The sequence below is a fragment of the Chrysochloris asiatica genome, unplaced genomic scaffold (genome assembly GCF_000296735.1).
Source record: "Chrysochloris asiatica unplaced genomic scaffold, ChrAsi1.0 scaffold00108, whole genome shotgun sequence".
Lineage (NCBI taxonomy): Eukaryota > Metazoa > Chordata > Mammalia > Afrosoricida > Chrysochloridae > Chrysochloris > Chrysochloris asiatica.
In genome coordinates this window covers 6,827,264-6,844,379 of record NW_006408626.1, presented here as the reverse complement: position 1 = coordinate 6,844,379, position 17,116 = coordinate 6,827,264, and the positions used below count along the sequence as shown (strand labels likewise).

The 17,116-nt window shown below is 36.6% G+C and overlaps 1 pseudogene; it reads left to right on the top strand.

Annotated features, from left to right (window-relative positions):
• LOC102814608 overlaps window positions 1-7,964 on the top strand; it is a 55,395-nt pseudogene extending 47,431 nt beyond the window's left edge.
• The last annotated feature ends 9,152 nt before the right edge of the window (window positions 7,965-17,116 follow it).

Here is a 17,116-nt window from a genome sequence, read left to right as displayed (position 1 = left end):
GTTCCGACCCATAGCGACCCTGTACAGGGTTTCCGAGGGTGTAAATCTTTACGGGAGTAGAAAGCCTCATCTTTCTCCCGCGGAGTGGGTGGTAGTTTCGAACCGCTGATCTTAAGGTTCGCAGCCTGATTCATAACCACTACGCTACCTGAGCTCCTTTTTATTTGATAGACCTAGCTTTATTTTGTTCTTTTCCAAGGGTATCTTGGCCATTTCCACTGCTACATATACATACGATCATTTAAACATTCAAACAGTTAAATTGGGATTACATAGACTCAGATGAATTTAGGAAAAACAAAATTATTTATAAACTCTTCACTCATATCTACTTTTGCCCCAGTTGGCAGGAGGTCTCTGAGCCAGAGAGTGTTGTGGTCATGCAACCAGCGAGCAACCGTCTGAGAGGCTGGAAGCTGTCGTTCAGTTCACCCAGCCTTGGGTTTTTGCAGACGATGGTTTAATTCAAGATTTCTTGTGGATGGACTGCTGCAGTAAAATTGCAGACAATTGTCTTTTGGCTATGACCTTTGTTTATTTCAAGAGGGCTAAATTTACTATAAATGAGCACACCAGGATAAATTTCTTAGTTGTTTTATATCTGGCTAATATAGTTGAAGAAGATGAAGAAAAATCGAAGTAAGAATTTTTTCCACAGGCTTTAGGAAAAAACTGGAGAAAAAATGTTCCCTAATTTATTAAAGTTAAGGAACCAACTCTGGGATAGAATTGATTATAGGGCGATTTTAAGCAGATGATACTATGAGGAGAATCAATTTCCTTTTTGATATCAGCTCCTCAGAGGTGAAATTTATTTAGGCTATAACAACCCACTGCCATCGAATTGATTCCAATTCAGAGCATTTGGTAATGGCAGAAAAAGGGAAGACCCCCCCACCCCCCACGGACCGCCAACAAGATGAATTGACACAGTGGCTGCAACAATGAGCTCGAATATAACAAATGTTATAACTTGCTCCAACCCATTATATATGGAATGAGAGTGTTCTGTGCATCACAGTGGAGCTGTGAGAAACTACAAGAGAGATGAGGTTCAGCTGCCATAGGGACCTAGTACCATACTAATAGATTGTTCACGCTGAGGTAAAAAAGAAAGATGTTAGACTGGGGTTGTCTTCATCATCATCGTCATCCAGTGGGACAGTGGAAGTGATGGAAAAATGTTCTCAGGAATCACACAATTCATTCCCAGTGGGAACAGTAGCTGACCTTTCTCAAGCTATAGCTATCCTTAAGTAGCCAATGATCATCAATCAAACAAAGAAAAGGAAATTAGTTTCATGGAGAAAGACAAGTTTATGGAGTGGTTTGCAGGAAGTGAAGAATTAGATGACTCAAACTTGGAATCATTAACTGCAAAATGCCAAACTAACTGCAAAACAAGTATCAAAATGGGACATTTAAGCAGTTTTGCAATGTCATACAACTTTCTTCAGTTTTAGTTATATTCCAAAATTATATGCAAAAGTTATACAAATGATAGTAATAGCGAAGAATACCAATCTATGAAAGAAATGCAATATAAAGTTCTATTTGGTACTTTCCAGTCTTCAATTTACTGTTCATCTGGAGTACTCAAATTGTGGTTTGAACTTCCTAGATTTGATAAGAAAAGCTAATTTAATAAGGTCATTAAAATAATTAGAAGAAAAACACCATTTAGTAATATCTGATAATATTTTTTACTTGTGTGACTGGTTTGCCAATGTACAGGTCTAGCAATACAGGCAAATGAAAAATCAGACTGTGATTCTTCTGGCTGGTGTAAAATAAAATATATAAGTTACAAGAACAACAACAACAAAACAACAACAACAAAAATAGTATAAATGTAATAGGAAAAATATCTGACTTTTTGTTGACAAGCCATGAATATTTTTTGCACAGCAAACTGAAACAAAAACAAACCCCACTGTTAGTACCTTTTAAAATACTACTGTGCTGAGTTTTGCTTTGTTTTATTTTGTTTTTCTTTTGCATTGCAGGAACTTTTTCAGATGTATCTAAATTTTCTGCAAGTATGTTATCCTCATTTTACTCTACTCTTAGAGTACATTTGTATTGGATTTATTCTAATCCCTTTCTCTTATTTATGTCTAAAGGAGATGTCTGGTTTTTTTTTTAAATACTTTTAAAATCATGGACCAGAAAAGTGTTTCCAATTTTAAAAATCTAGAACTGCTTCCTTTACCTTTGATATGCCACCCATAACCCAATAAAGAATGGACTGTTGCTTCAGATGCTGACATGCATCTGAAGCAACATTAGGACAAAACCAGAATCCAAATTAGTTGAATCAGATTTCTGGTCCATTATTCAGAGGCACTTCTGGATCCGTGTGAACTGTTAACCTCATTTTTAGTAGTCTGGTGCTACTCACCACTAGACCGTCAGTTTGCGTACTGTGGTGGCTTGCATGTTGCTGTCATTCTGGAAGCTACCAGCAGGGTAATCAATAGTGTGTAGGTTTCAATTGAGCTTCCAGAAGAAGACAGACTAAGAAGAATAAGAGATGGATTGCTTCTAAATATTTAGTCACTGAAAAACTTGCGTTTAGCAGTGGAGCACTGTGAGGACTAGAATACTGAATATTGAAACATGATAAAGAGCACTAAAATATTGTCAGATATAGTGCCAGATTTAAAATACCTGTGGCATACATTCCAGAATCACAGCAACTCACTAGTTACCACAGTATGACAAACTGACAAATGAGTAGTGGTTTATCAACATTCTTATCAATGGATAAGAGATTGAAGTTGGATCAACCATCAACATTCATGGAAGCAGCAGTCAAGAAATCAAATGATGTATTGCATTAAGTAAATCTGCTGCACAAGACCTTTTTAAAGTGTTGAAGAGCAAAGATGTCAGCTTGAGGATTAGAGTGCACCTGACCCAACCAAGCCATGGTATTTTCAGTAACCTCATATGTATGCGGAAGTTGGACCATGAATAAGTAAAATTATAGAAGAATTGATGCATTTGATTTATGGTATTGCAGGAGAATATTGAAAGTATCATGGGCTGCCAAAGAACAAACAGATCTGTGTTGGAAGAAGTACTGTCAAAGTGCGTCTTGGAGGCCAGGATGGCCAAACTTCGTCTCTCATACATCAGACATATTGTCAGGAGGGACCAATCACTGGAGAGGCATATCGTAAGGTGGAGGGTCAGAAAAAAAGAGGAAGACCCCCAGTGAAATGGACTGGCAAAGTGGCAGCATCAATGGGCTCAAGCGTGGCAACAATTGTGAGGTTAGCCCAGGATTGGGCAGTGTTTTGTTCTGTTTTGCAAAGGGTGACCATGAGTTGGGTGGGAGTTTTATTCAGTTGTGCAAAGGGTGGCTTCATTTGCTAAGGAGGTACAACTCAAAATAAAGAGAAACAGCTGGAAACATCTATTAATAATTGGAACATGGAATGTATGAATTATGAATCTAGTAAAATTGGAAATTGTCAAGTACAGATTTGATGCATTAGACACTAAAAACTGAAAACCAGAAAGGTTGTGGGATGACATCAAGAACATCATACAGGAAGAAAGCAAAAGGTCACTAAGAAGATAATAAAGGAAAAGGCTAAAATGAATGTCAGAAGAGACTCTGAAGCTTGCTTTCCAGCATAGAGATGCTAAAGCAAATAGAAGTAGTGAGGAAGTACAAGAGCTGAACAGAACATTTCAAAGGTCAGCTCAAAAAGACAAAGCCAAATATTATAACAAAATGTGCAAAGACCTGGAATTAAAAAACCAAAAGGGAAGAGCATGTTCAGCATTTCTTAAGTAGAGAGAACTGAAGAAAAAATTCAAGCCTTGTGGTATTGAAAGATTCTATGGGCAAAATATTGAATGACAAATAAAGCATCAAATGAATATGGAAGGAATACACAGTCACTGCACTAAAAAGAAATGGTCGATGTTCAACCATTTCAAGAGGTAGCGAGGTAGCATAAGATCACAAGCCAGTGATCCTGAAAGAAGAAGGCCAAAGTGCACTGAAGGCATTGACTTAAAACAAAGCACCAGGAGTAAATGGAATACAAATTGAAATATTTCAATAAACTGATGTGACTTTGGAGGCACTCACTTATCAATGCCATGAAATTTGGAAAACTACGTGGCCAGCTGATGGAAGAGATCTGTATTTGTGCCCATTCCAAAGAGATAGCCATGTGAGTAAACTTTTACCAAATATAATACAAAAATGGCTGCAACCATACATTGACAGAGAACTTCTAGAAGTTCAAGCCAGATTCAGAAGAGGACATGGAATGAGGTGCTGGGGACAGCATACGCAGACCCTGGGTTCATCAGTGGCCCTGTGACATGGATGAAAATCCAACCCCGTGGCCGTCCTCAGGACTGCGAGCCATGGACCCTGAGGGCCAAGGAAGTGACCTCCTGACGTCCCGGGTTCTTTGGTTTTTGCGAACTCACTGGTAGGCTACCTCTGTATAATTTTCTTTGGTCCTAATATTGTTCATTCTATGCTCCTAACTCTAGTAATTGTAGCTTCTGAGAAAATGATTTCTTTCACAATGCCTCTCTTAATGCCTCCACTGTGTTGGTAGTGCATGGAGTCCTGGGAACAAATCTTTCTGAGGAACAAGCGATAGCCACCTGGGATGAATGTCAGAACTGCTCCTTATTTGATTATTCAGTTATGTTTGATATCCATGAAAAATAATGGGTTTGAAACCCCTTTTTAGAGCTGAGGCAGTAAAAGTTTCCTCAGATAATTCAGAAGGGCCAGGAACAGGTATATTGGGAATATGAGAATAGGTGTTTAGAGAAAAACTATCCAAGGTTTGTAAATAAAGTGGAATGGTAAATTCTGGGAATGTTGGAATAGAGGATAATAGTGGCAGCCCCATCAAACCGCCTCTGAATATAATCAGTTTAACCCAGATGCTCTCCTTTCTCCTGAAAGTATATAGGAATGTGATAATTAAGAACAATGTAGCATTTTAGATATAGATAAATGAAGCCTGGTGCCTGAGATCTTGCTCATAAACAAAAGTTTGCAAAGTGTACAGAGACAGCTTGGCTCCTTTCAGGAACCTTGCTTTATGTTAACTATCTTGCTTGCTGAAAGCAAAATTAACTTAAAATATTGATAAAGATCACAGTCCCAAGCCTTTAATATGGGATGCATCTCAGTGTAAAGGTAACAGAAATTCTTACCAGTTTACCAATAAACAGCAACTATGCCAATGGAGAAAAGTTTGAACTTATCAAAGACCGGTTTGCTCAGATCAATCATTAGCACTCATGGAAGCAGCAGTCAAGAAATTAAAAGGTGTATTGCAAAAGTGTTGAAGAGCAAAGATGTCAGTTTGAAAATTAAGATGCACTTGATCCAAGACATGGTATTTTAAATAACCTCACACGTATGTGGAAGTTGCATAGTGAATAAGAAAGACAGTAGAAGAATTGATGCATTTGAATTATGGTGTTGGAGGTGAATATTGAAAGTGTCATACACTGCCAGAAGGTCAAAACAGGTATGTGTTGGAAGAAGTACAGCCAGAGTGCTCCTTGGAAGCCAGGATAGTCAGACTTCCTCTTTCATACTTTGTACATACTGTCAGGAAGGACCAGTCACTGGAGAAGGATATCATGTTTGGGAAAGTGTATGGTTGGGGTAAAAAAGAGATAGATTGGCACAGTGGCAGCAGCAATGGACTCAAACATAGCAACAATTGTGAGTTTGGCCCAGGACCAGGCAGTGTTTCATTCTGTTGTGCACAGGGTTGCTCTGAGTCAGTATGGGCTCAGTGGCACCTAACAATACGAATACGTGCTTCTCAGTTTATACTTGAAGGGATTCCTCTGTCATTAGGAAACCTTCAGTTATTCGCTTCTCCAGGGATTAGATCAGCTTCAGAAAACCATCTCAAATTCAGTCCCATTCCTGGGGTGACTACAGCCAATAATGACCTAAATGGGGATATGAAGCCCAACATGGAACATCTCTGAAGGGATGTTCTTGCTCCAGAATTGAGTCTAGAAAGTAGTTGAATCTGCAATGAAGTTTTACCTTCTTTTAAGCCAATTCTGATACACAAAGGTATTTCTTATTATCCTTCTAGATTGTGAAACTACATCTCTGAGTCAGATTCAGGAAAACCTACCTGTGTCATGTTATTGTAACGAAGTATAAAATTTAGTCTATATCTCCAGAATTGCAGTCACATCTCCAACATTTCTGTCATTTTCCTTCTCTCACTCCCTGGTGTCAGTATCTCTTCTTCCTTTTACCCAAAATTTGTTCTATTATCTATCAACTTTCATTTTATCCCGTTATTTGTTCTTTGTGCTGGACTCTGTAATATTCCAGGCCACCTCTTATACTTACTCCTTCCCTGAGATCCCACATACTCATCAAAATTGTAGCCTAAGGATTGTCATTCAGTTTTGAGTGTACTTCTCCGGTCTCCCAGTCATTGTCTTCACTCCCAGTGGGGAGAACTTGTTTTGGGTGGTGGGTACATCTTGGCTGTATTCTCAGCTCTTAAAACAACTAAAAACCATCTTTTCCTGGTTTGCTTCCACACAGTTGCTATTTGTTCTGGGGGCCTCTTGCTGCTATGGGTGATTTGACTCAATAGCTTCATACACTAGGATTCCTGGGGATGCATTTTCTTCTACTTTTGCTGAAGATGTTATTTACACTTTTTGTTTTGTTTTTCTGTTTATCATTTTTTGAGAGTAGGAGACAGAATTTGAACAGAATATCCATTATTTTTGTCTTGACATTTTTCATAAGTCATACTTTTTAATAATTTATAAATGTGAGCACTACATAGACAGTTTCCAAGTTACCTTTTGTCTTTATGTCTTCAATGATCTCCCTGTTCAATCTTACTCTTGCTTATAAGTACCTGCCATTCTGGGTAGGAATGTCTTCTGCATTCTATATCTGCTAGTCTAAAGTGTCTCATATCTTCCTACTGTACTGTTGTTTGTGCTTTCCCTAGAGCTTCATCTGGTCTCATTTTCATTGTTGTTTTGCTTAGCAATACTTACAAGCAATTTAAATACATTTTGTCTCATTGATTTCACTGTCTTGATTAGTTTCTTGGAGAAAAAGTGGGTAGAGTCAGCAACTTTAATAACCCAGGTTTGAAAAATACGGTGGCGAAGACATAACTCTTTATTTGGTATAGTTCTTTTACCTCATTATTTTATTATGGGCAAATGGGAACTGCATAATTGTTCACATTTGCCTCTTAGCATGTAAACTCCATGTTACCATATTTAACAAATAATTAAAAATTCTCAATTAGTTAATAATGAGAATCATTGCTACTCACACAAAACACTGGTAATTTGAACTCTCAAAGGGAAATACAGGAATGGATCTAAGTTATAGCAGCCTATAACTTAAAGTCTTCTTTTGCAGTCCAAGTTTTTCTGCCAATAGCTAGGCCAAATTTTCAATTTAATCTCTTGAAGTGAGATAAATATATCATCAAATAATTTACATTAACATTCAGATGCATTTGCCTAAGCAAGTGTTACATAAAAAGACTATTTATGATTTTATAACAGATGAGCGCTCTCTGAAATAAGCATTCAAATTGTACAATATCCATATATCATGACATTTTAAAATTTAATTGAATCATCTTCAAATAGTTTTGTATTTTACATATGTATGTAGTACACATCCACATATATACACATACATATTGCGTTCATTTTATTCTCTATAAAATAAAGTAGTCTATGTACTCACCATATCACACAAGAAAAAGATTATTACCAATGACCTTGAAACATTACTTGTTCAATTTTTTCTTTACAGACATGATGATAATGCCAAATACTCTTTTTATAATATTTTTCTGGGTTTTTCTATTGCAGATAGAGATATCATGAACACCTTTGGCCACATTTCTGATGTACATGACCAACAGTTTTTGAAGGGTGCATACTGAGAAATGATAATGGGAAATTCTAGAATATATAATTTTTATATTTATTGGCTAATATAATTCATGGTTATTTTGCCCATTATTTAATACCTACAGGCAATGGCTTTGCATATTTTATACAGGTTTAATAATTTCTCTTATTGGGAAAGTTGATGTGATAAAACATGCCAGCATTTGTGAATAAAATTATAACTGGTTTCAAAATTCTAAGATGAAAGGCCTTTGTCTCACCATATTGAAGATAATGTCTTTTGCTTCTTTGCTCTGTCAGTTTTCAAGCTAATTACTGTTTTTGTGTAGGTAGATTATCTTTCCTTTTGCTGTCTTTAATATTTTCCTGGAGTCCTGGTATGGCACTGTAGGATAATCATTGGAATGCTAATCATGAAGTTGGTAGTTCAAACCTATGAATGAGCTGCTCCTTAGAAATATTATGTGGGTTGCTTTGATTCGGAACTAACTCGATGGCACTTAATAACAAGAACAAGATTTTTCTGATGTCTTCTGAGTTATGTAATTTCAGTAATAAGTGATTGTGTGGGTTTCTTTTTATTATATGCCCAGATTAATTTAATGTTTTTTCACTTTTTGCTTTTTTAATCTGACGACTGGTGTTGTCAATTCTTGGAAATTATTTGGCAATTTTGTGTCCTCCAAAATGCCATTATTATATTTTTCTAAACCTCTCACTCTATCTTCCATGTCTGTTAAACTGTTTTATTTTTCATTTTAGACTCTCTATATTAAAGTTTATATAATTTACCAACTCTAGCTTTGTCTACAAATTATCTCTTTTGTTGTTCTAATGCCCTATTGAAATTTGTCAACTGAATTTTTAAGTTTCAGATACTAAATTTTTTTTTCTAGTTTTTCTATTTGACTGTTTTTTCTATTTGCCTTTTTAATTTACTTCTGGTTATACTTTTTCATTGTTTTTACATATTAAACAGAACGATTTCATTTAGGAATAGCACATTACAATATGAAATTATATGTAAATTCATTTATTTTTTTTCTTTTGGTTATTGCTCATTGTACATTTTTTCTGTTTGTTTTAAGATTTTTTTTTTTTTTAATTGTAAGCTCATATTTAGTCTCTGGGAACTAGTTAATAACTGTGCTAAGGATGTATTGATTCTATTACACACATTAGGTCACTACCACACAGGGAAATTTTAAATGGATTTTGTAGCTTGAAGTTTTTCAAGTCACATATATAGTGTATTTTGGGCCTCAAATATTCATATAGGTTACTTTGTGGATCATTCAAACTCAAGAGGAATTTTTTTCGCCAGGCTGTCATATAGCCTATATATACTGTTTTATAACCTGAGTCATGGTATGACACTACAGGATAATGCACTGGACTGCAAGGTCAGCTTGAATTGCAAGGTCAGTGGTTCAAACTCACCAGTCACTCCTTGGAAATCCTATACAGGGTCGTTATGAATCAGAAACGATTTGATAACACTTACCAACAACAATAATATTATAACTTGGCATGGTGCTGACTGAAAACTACAGGATCAGCACTGACTGAAAACTACAAGTCGGCAGTTCAAACCCACCAAGTGCTCCTCAGAACTGACTTGACAACAATTAACAACAACAATTTTATAACCTAGGCAATAAATTTGATTGTGATCTGATTTTGATAATACATGTATTTCTTTTTCTAACCCACCTATTACTAAAAAATGTAGACTATTGAAAATCTGTGTCTTATTCACAGATCATTTTACCAAATTTCTATTTTGTGCTGAACACAAGTTTGTCTCCTGACACTTGTATTGTGACTAAAACAAAATTCCTTCTCACTGAACTTCCAGATAACACACAGTGCTTAATTAGCTCTGATATATTTAAGTGTGAGTCATTCTGCACTAGCTTTTCTTGAAAGAGTGTGTTCTTCTATTCTTTATATTAATTTATTTTTACTTTGAGGAAATTTTTTTCTTTCTATCTTAAACATATTTTTATTTCTCTGTTTGTGTTTCTCTATCTCAAGAACACCAGAAACCTTACATTAAAATACCTCTATTAAAGGTATTTGTTATATTCCTGGTATGGTACTGTAGGGCAAATACTGGACTGCTAACCACAATATCAGTGGTTCAAACCCACCACTTACTCCTTTAAAACCTTATACAGGGTTGCTATATGAGTTGGAAACAACACAACAACTACATTCTTCATAAATAATCTACATATGTTCCTTGTATCTATCTCAAACCTTCTTTCTAAATTTTAATTGAATTTATTCTTCTGATTTTAATTCATTTATTACTTTTCTAATAATGTTGTTTTGGTTTTTTGCATATGCTTTATCTCTGTGACCATCTTGTAATCTTATTCTCTTGTTTCATCATCTTGCTGTATTGAATTTATGATCTTATTAAGGTGTTTGTGGCACAGAACACCTATGGGGAACTTTCTTCTGCTCATTGATTTATAAATTCTGCCCCATACTGGTTATTTGATTTAATTTTGTGCCTTTCATCCCTTGTTTTACTTTGGTTTCTTCCTTTTTTCTTAATGCCTTCCTTTGTTTCATCATCCATTTATTTCTCCAGATATAGCATATACTTTTAATATAGGAAATAAGTAGGAAGAACTAAACTTTTCCAGAATGTCTATTTTGGTATAGTGTGGGTAACGCCTTACAAAATAATTTCAGATCTGGTTTTTGTCTGGGTAGCCCTGCACTTGAGCTCAGTACTTGTTCTATTTAACTCTTTTCTGAAGCTTGCGTACAAGGAATGTAGATTGTTTTTGTTGCCATTGTCATTATTGGTAAGTACTATTGGTTTAGTTCTGACTCATACATGAGAAAAAAGATTCTAACTATGAACATAAAGTTGCATAAGTTATAGGAAGTCCCTGGGTTATGATCAAGATGTTTTCCTAACTATATTTTTAAGAATGTTAGGTAAATTGGGCCAGATTCATATAGTCGTACTATATTTGTAGTTTTACTTTACTTATAGTCTTATTTTGTCTTACTTTAATCCTATGTGATACATAACAGGTTAATATTTTAGAACAGAATATTCTGAGAAGTAGTATTGGACAGATTTAAAGACCAAAACCTAAGAAGTTTAGGCTGAGTAGTCTTCTTCAACGTCTTGAAAAATACCTAGGGCCTGTACACTTTGTTTCTAACCTGTTCAGTACCATCTAAATGATCAAGTTGTTTATGAGTCAGTAGGATTGCTGTGGTTGTACTGCTTTAAGTACATTAAAGATGTTAAACCTAGAATTAATGCCAGAGTAAGGAATGCTGCAATAGAGGGAATGTATTTTTTGCATGGAAAAACATGTACATGGGGATGGGGAAGAAGACATACTTTCACCAACTGAATTGTGTCCCAAAATGTTTTATTAAAGTCCTAATTCCTATATCTGTGAACGTAACTTTGTTTGGAAATATGGTATTTTTTATTTTGCTATCAGATAAGTTAGCATGAGGCTATACAAAAGTAGGGTAGATCCCAAAACTACATTACTACTATCCTTCAAAAGGAAGACATACAAAGACAGAGTCAGAAAATAATGGCCCTGTGGCCACAGATACAGATGGAGCTACTAATCAAGGAATGTTCAGCATTACCAGGACCAACAGAAGTTAGGAAAGAGACATGGTTCAGTTCCTCTTTCAATGCCCTTAGAAAGAATCAATGTGGCTTGCATCTTGATTTTGATTTATAACCACCAGGACTGCAAGACAATAAATTTCTATTCACTATGTTCCTCCCATTTTGTAGTAGTTTATTATGGCTGCTCTATAATAGTAAGTTTTGCTTTTGAGTGAGAGAATTATGTATCATGCATCCTATTTAGGGAGAATAAATGGAACAATCGTTTAGGATAGCAGTAGTTTTAAAACTTTAAGAGTAAAATGGTTGCATAGTTATACCTGGGAATAGAGTCTAAAACTCTGTACTTAATAGAAAACCTTGTGTTATCAAACAACAATGACCTAACTCCTGTACCTGTGAATTGGGAAGAAATATTTAACCTGGTCATTAAGCAGGAGAGGCACTAAAAGTCACTGTTGTAGAGTCAAGGACTGGAACAAAAGAGAAGCAACCTAGTACAGGATGCAAGAAATGCCCTGGTCAGGCTCATGGCACTCTGCCCATTGTCCTGAAGCTTCTGAAGACATAAGCACTCTTGACTCCTGATATCTTGTACAAAGAAAACACACAATAAATATTGGAAATTATTTGTATTGACAACTTCCTGTAAAAAAAAGAGGGCATGGTCAAATATTGAAGAATGTTAAATAATTCAGATGATAGAGTTTTATGAAAAAGGAAATACAGTTAAATGTGTGAAGGATCTAGCAAAAAGGTTATCTATTTAATGTAAAATGGAGACTTGAAAACTGGTGAGGGGAGAAATGTTTATAAAATAAAAGGCTTATTATTCTCTTCCATAAACAATTTCTTCATCCTGCATGGTTTTGTTTATTAACACAGCATACATATTAGGAGTTGAATAGATTTATACATACCCCAAAGGAATTGTATAAGTTGTTCTCTGTTTCTCCAATACAGTTGCAAACCCTGAAGCACTTCAATGAACTGCATGCTAATGGGTTTTTGAATATTTTTCAGGAAGTTATCAGAAAAAGTTTGGCAATGCGCTCTGATTACTATAATCTGAAAGTCCTCAGTGGAAAACATAACAGTATAGACTTTGGGAAGCTAATGAATCTCTCAAGACCAAGAGAAATTTGATAGTCCAATACAAGGAAAATAATAGCAATATATTTAGTGACTTTCTTTCTTTGTAATATGAGTGTGGAGATCAGAGATTTCATAGGGAACTATTTAAATCTAAAATGAATAAAGTCATTTATAAAATTATAGGTGTACTTCTAATGTTTAATAAAAAATAGAGTGATAAATAGGTAACATAAATTCCACTAAATTATAATATAGTTTAACTAATGTTGAATATCAAAATTAAATGTACCAAAGTATTACAAATATTAAAGATCAAACATTGTTGCTACACAGAGAAGCAACACAGGAAGAATTGAGAAATCATTCACAAACATGGTATTAAGAGTCTACCTATAGTGACAATATGAAAAATTTAGCAATGCTGTTGCTAACACATTTGACCTCCTACCAGGTGCCTTCTTCCCAATCTGTTCTTATGCTATGACTCTTCTTCTCGCCTTTATGGTGGTGTTCATTGATTCTCACCTGCTCCCCGACCCTCGATTTTCCCATAGTTTCTATGAGACACTCAATATTCTTACATACATTTCATTTCTGCAATATTTACCTGTTGTAATTCTCTCTTTTGAGAGTGCTGGTGTGGTGCTATAGGATAAGCACTGGACTGCTAACTGCAAGTCAGTGATCCACCAACTGCTCATTGGAAGCCCTATGCAGGGTCACCATGATTCAGAACCAACTTGATGGCACTTAATACCAACACCATTCTCTGTTTTATAAATCAGGAAAACTGATATATACATATACTGGTAAGAGGGAGTAGGGTGGAGGTAACAGATTCTCAAGAAAATGGGGAGATGAGTAGCTACAATCAGGAAAAACCTTGCTGTGGCGGTGGTGTTTTATCACAGTTACATTATTCCTGACTTATAGAAACTCCAGGTGACAGAGTAGAACTACCCCAGAGGTTCTGTTGGCTGTAATCTTTACAGAAGCAAGTCTTTCTCCTGTGGAGTCACTAGTTAGATTTGAACTGCCAACCTTTATGTTAGCTACAAGTGCTTAACTAATGCTCCACCAAACCTCCTTGAAAACTCCATTAGAATTTAGATATTACAAAATATAGAATTAAATGCGGATTTAGTAGCAAAATATCCAATTAAATAGTGTATTTCTTACAACAAAAATAAAAAGCCTCCTGAGGAATGATTCATTGTTGGAAAATGGGTTTTTCACAATCACTTAGCAATATGAAGTGGCGCTGTGGGTTATTGTGCCAGACTATAAAGCCATTTGAACTTCAAGGTCAGTAGTTCAAGCTCACCAGCTGCTTCTCAGAAACCCTATATAGGGTCGCTATGGGTAGGAACTGACTCAACGGCACTTAACAACAACAAGAAGCAATATCAAGGAATAAGATATTCCAGGAATTTCTCTGGGTAGCAATAATTGCTTGTGCTCAACTTCAAAACTGAAGTTTGATGGTTTGAATTCATTAAGGAGTGCCTGGGAAGAAAGGTGGTAATCTGTTTCTGAAAAGACCAGTCAAGAGCATCCTAATTTGTAATACACAGGGTCTCCATGAGTCAAATTGACTTGATGACAATGGTAACTGCAGTGGATTATTTGCTGTAATATTATAAAGAGGACTTCATTGAGACAGTTGAGCACTTGAAGGTAGTGGTGGAGGATGGTGGAGGAAAGAGTTTATAGGCAAATATAGTGGCTTCCCTTGTATGTTTGAGGAACAGAAAGGATTTTAGTTGACTTGAGTGAATTGCATGAAGATACCAATAGAAATAAATGAAGCACCTTCTTTTATACTCTACTGCCCTCTGGTACCATTTTATTAACACATGGGTAGATAGATAATCTGTCCCCAAAAGAGGCCTACATTAGATTTTCACATAAGATCTTTAATGGCAATATTGTGAGATGTACAATACAGGATTTTCAAGTAGTCTTATCTATGTGATAGGCACTATCCCGAGAAATGTGAAGTAACACAGAAAGAAATAAAGCAAGCGATATGGCTTTTGAAGTTTCATTTTAGACCTTTTTTTCCTAAACAGGTAGACTGACCCATTGGAATGATAAAGTTAGCTCCCTTTCATGCCACGCAGTGCCGGCCTAGGATACTAGTTCGCAGTATCTAAAGGGCCAATTCAGTGAAAAAGTTTGAGCAGGAAGAGTCTCGGGAGTTGGGGCATTCATTTATTTTCCCCAAACACCTGGGTCTTTTTCTTGGGTTACCCAGGGTCACTGATTCCCTGTTAATGTACCTCCATACACAAAGCTTGATGTTACATTTAGGGTTTTGTCAATGTTCTCTGCCAGCCCTGGAAAGAGGTTTTTGACTGACCGTAGATCTTCAGGAAGGGGGTGGGTGATTTCTTTGTAGAATGAATGAAATACCTGGAAAACTTTCTCCAGATGACTCTGGACATGCCCCTTAAAGAAAATGACAACACCAGGATTCAGTCCCTGCCCATCAATCCCTAGAAACACTCGCACTCATTTTTGCCACTGCGGGTTTTGGGGCTGAATGATGGTCAGTTCTAAGGGGTTACACTGATAGGTTTGGCACATAGACATGATTATTCCTTTAAGGAGCACCTTAAGGGTGTCATTTGTTGGTTTTTTCCAGGTGTCTCCATAAGGCACATGAAACAAACAGGTTGGGCTTATTCCACAAAGGTACTTATTTTCCACCATGCTGCATTAGGCAAATCTACTGCACAAGATCTTTTTCAAGTGTTGAAGAGCAAAGATGTCAGCTTGAGGACTAATGTGTGCCTGACCCAAGCCATGGTATTTTCAAAAACCTCATATGCATACAAAAACTGGACAGTGAGTAAGGAAGACCATAGAAGAATTGATGCATTTGAGTTATGGTGTTGGAGGAGAATACTGAAAGTGCCATGGGCTGCCAACACAACAAACAGATCCATGAAGAAAAAAGTGCAGCCAGAGTGCTCCTTGGGGCCAGGATGGCCAAACTTCATCTCTCATACTACCGACATATTGTCAGGAGGGACCAGTCTCTGGAGAAGGATATTATTATTGGTAGGGTGGAGGGTCAGATAAAAAGAGGAAGACCCCCAATGAGATGGGTTGACCAAGTGGCAGCATTGATGGACTCAAGTAGTGAGGTTGGCCCAGGATTGGGCAGTGTTTTGTTCTACTATACATAAGGTTGCTATGAGTCGGTACTGACTCAATGGCACCTAACAACAATAACAAAGCTTCTTTCCAAGGTTAGCGAGTGACATGTAAGGCCCAAGGAGTAACTTATGGCATGATAAGCATCGAATTTCAATGTTATCTTTACCTCGGTTTGAGCAACAAAGGGATCAGCATTGGAACCAGGAGGAAACACCACAACCCTGATTTCAAAGGCAATAAGAGTATGGGGTGCAGGGAGAACAAACAAGATGGTGGCTTGGGTAGAAGTGCAGTGAGGATCTCTGCCGGCAACAACACAGAATACCAGACCAAGCAGGCTCAGGAGATGGTGCCAGAACTCTGAACCATATATGAAGGAATATTTACAAGGTTGGAAGGCTTATAGTTAGGGGAATTTGTAGCAGAAGCAAGAAATCCATTGCTTTCTAATTAAAGATGCTCAACTGTTCCCGGAGCCGCCAACTTGGGAGAGACCAAGTGGGGAAGGATCAGAGAAGCCACCGATGCCTGACAGAACCGCGGAGAGAAAGGTGTGAAAATTCTTTTTTTGGGGGTATCTGTTCATTGGTCCCTTGCTATCTGTGCACCTCCATTCTGGTGACTATAGGGTGTCTGAGAGAGCAGACACCCCAGCCCCACCCTCAGAGTGTTCTACTATGTATGTGTACAGATCTCTTGGAAATTTAAAGATACAGTTTCCACTTAAAACCAAACGGCCACAGCTGGCTCTGAACTGTTTATAACTAGAAAAAAAAGCCTGAACAGGGATTGTGGAGTGGGACAGGCAGACTAAAAAGGAAATAGGGTGAAAATTAAATCTAAAGTTTCATCAAAATGACAAACAGTGGTATATTGAAATTTCTCAGGAAGAAGAGTGAAAAGGGAAGCCCATTTCCTGATTACATAAAAAATACCAAAATCCACACCCATATAAGTATTAAGGCCACAGATAATTCCTGAATATGCCCCCCAAACAGAAGCAGATGGCCATATCCGCATATGTCCAGAAACAAGATAAAGTTACTGAGGCAAATGAGCTAGAAGTAGACCTACACTCCATATTGGAAGATGGGTAGGCTTTGGAAATGTATGAGAAGGAATTCAGAAAAATGATTATAAAATGTATCAAAATACTATACCATGGAGTTGAGAAAAATAAGGCTTTGGAAATGTCTAAGAAGGAATTCAGAAAAATTATTATAAAATGTATCAAAATACTATACCATGGAGGTGAGAAAAATAAGGAAGAAGTCAGGAAAGCACTACAGGAACAATCAA